Source organism: Quercus lobata, chromosome 2 (assembly GCF_001633185.2).
Source record: "Quercus lobata isolate SW786 chromosome 2, ValleyOak3.0 Primary Assembly, whole genome shotgun sequence".
Taxonomy (NCBI): domain Eukaryota; kingdom Viridiplantae; phylum Streptophyta; class Magnoliopsida; order Fagales; family Fagaceae; genus Quercus; species Quercus lobata.
This window is the reverse complement of record NC_044905.1, coordinates 91,649,110-91,651,667: the sequence shown is the minus strand read 5'-3', so window position 1 is coordinate 91,651,667 and position 2,558 is coordinate 91,649,110.

The window sequence follows — 2,558 nt, the reverse complement described above, 5'->3', positions numbered from 1 at the left end:
TACCTCATATGAGACGGTAGTTACATATTCTTGATACATAATGGTGTAATGGATATATGAAACTATCCTCTCACATAGGAGTTGATTCCATGCTTGTGGAACCCACTCTATATAAGAAGGTAACATATTCTTGAAACACAATTTCTGCATGCTTGAATTTCAAGGTTATATATTTGGTCGAAGTCTCAAGGACAACCACAAGTATTTCTAGTAATAAATTCATTAGGCTTTTAACCTAAATACATGGTTATTATATTGATCCATGCAAAATCAATAGTGTTATCTTCTTCAAGGGTAATTAAATTTAACCATGTGGTTTATTAGTTAGTGTCAATGTGTTAAAGACGGGATCATTCAAAGAATCGTAAAAATTTAAATACTATCATGTGTATTTTATGTGTAATAAGTAGTGTGTAATAAACACTTCTATTTTTTTTTTCCTAATTACCTCTTTATTAAAATGTCTCTTATTTCCATAAAAAGAAAAAAAAAATCTGTTATTCTAAAGCAATTATGAAGTGGATAGCTTCTTTTTTTGGGTATACCGTTGGGGTTAAAACAAAAGTAGAATTCCAAATGGACCAAACCCCACGTGTGATTATCATTACAACTAGATACACTTAGGAGTCTCTCGACCGTTTTAAAAAAGCAATATACACTATATTTCTCATTATAAATTTTACAAATGTTTTTTCTATAAGATAAACTTCACCATTGTTAAAGTTTCAACTTGTTATTGGTTCTTATTTAGGTTTATTACCGACTCCGACATTACTTTATTGTCTATCATTTGCAATTTTGCTGCCTCAAGGATTGTTAAAAGTTGTGTGGAAAATATAATGACTAGACTTATAATTGGTACTATTAAAAAACCACCAATTGGTTGAACTTCACGCAAAGAGCTCGCTAACTATTTCAACATGCTCTTTTGTGAAGATAGCATTTTGAGTAGACAATGGTTCTACTGTCTATTTACTTGCCTTATTCTTTTTTTTGATGAATTTTACTTGCCTTATTCAGAGCAGTCAAAGCATTATGAAGAAAAAAAAGTACAGAAGAATTCTGAAAGAAATTTCCCTAAGACACGGTTTGAAAAAGACACCGCACCAACCGTGCGTCCATGGGCACAAGACAGAGAGGAACACATCTTTTTAGGAAAAAAGAAAAGAAGAATTCACTAAAGAATTGGATTCCCATATGGAGTCAAAAGAGTAGGAGCTTATGTTCGATTTGATATCTTTTAGTTTAATCATAAGAAAAGGTACCACAAAAATTATATAAGAAGTCACCACCAAAAAAAAAAAAAAAAAAGTAGTAAAGCATCTCTATTTTACTTTCTATCCTTCTTTTACTTTTTTTTAATTTTTATATTTTTAACATGTGGGCACCCCTTAGAAAATCAAAAAAGACCCTTGAAAACCTTAAATTAGGTGCTGCTATGGAGAAAATGTAGGCAAAATTGGCCTTTCTCACTTCCAGGGCCATATAAATAAAAGAGGTGTGAAACACGTAGTCAATATATTGGTGGTGCAGAAACTAATGAAACACAATGGATATACATTCTACAAACAAAGACATCAATCATGCAGAAGAGTGGGTGGAGTTAGCAAAGTGATTGAAGGAAGGGACCCTCTTCATTTCTTTCACTTCATTAAAAATACTTTCAGATTACTGTTTTTGTTTTTGCTTCAAGCACCAAAAATGACAAAACCAAGGTGGCAAATGCAGGGTCAAGATCTTTGATTCATGATTAAAGATTAAAAAAAATTTAATGCAACTTAATCAGTGTCATTAACAACTTAATATCTCCATTCCCAAATCATTGAATTGAGAAACTGGTGAAATAAGGCATCACCAAATGCATCCATGTCAGAATGGAAACATCAAATTGCTCTTAACATTTATTTAGAACTTAAGTATTGTACGAGTCCAGGAATGAATTTCTGCCATACTTACAAGTATCAGACATACAGAATACGTAAGTTCAAGAATTCTGAACCAAAAATATGTACTGTATGAGTCTAAACATGTAATAGGGCAGCCATATGCCCAAATCTATTGTCAAAATATTCATTAAACTAAAAGGGAATGAGTTTGTAAAAACATAATATCTTCTTTATGCAAATTGAAATAGAAGCTGATCAATATGATTTCACAGGACCAGGCCTGTTGATGCCCCAGGAGAATACTAATAATGAGATTAGTGCATTAATATCAGCAACAGTGTATAATAAGAGGAAACTGGTTTCCCTCCCCATTAACAAGAATCGTTTTCTTTGTTATTCTCTAGGTGATTGACTTCCTTTTCTATTACGTTAATCTTGTAGTACTACAAAGGCCATTAAGAACAAAAGATGCCAGTGCTTGGGTGGGGAAAAATTCTCCACTCACCAAAAGGCAGATATTCCATACAGTCGAACCTAATGGAAAGAAAGGGCTAAAACTATATACAGTCATATCTAAGCGAGGGAAGGCTAACATTGTTTCTTCTGGTGAGATTATGAAAAAAAATACTTTACTTTGATCAGTAGGGAATGAACATCTTCATAAGACTACGC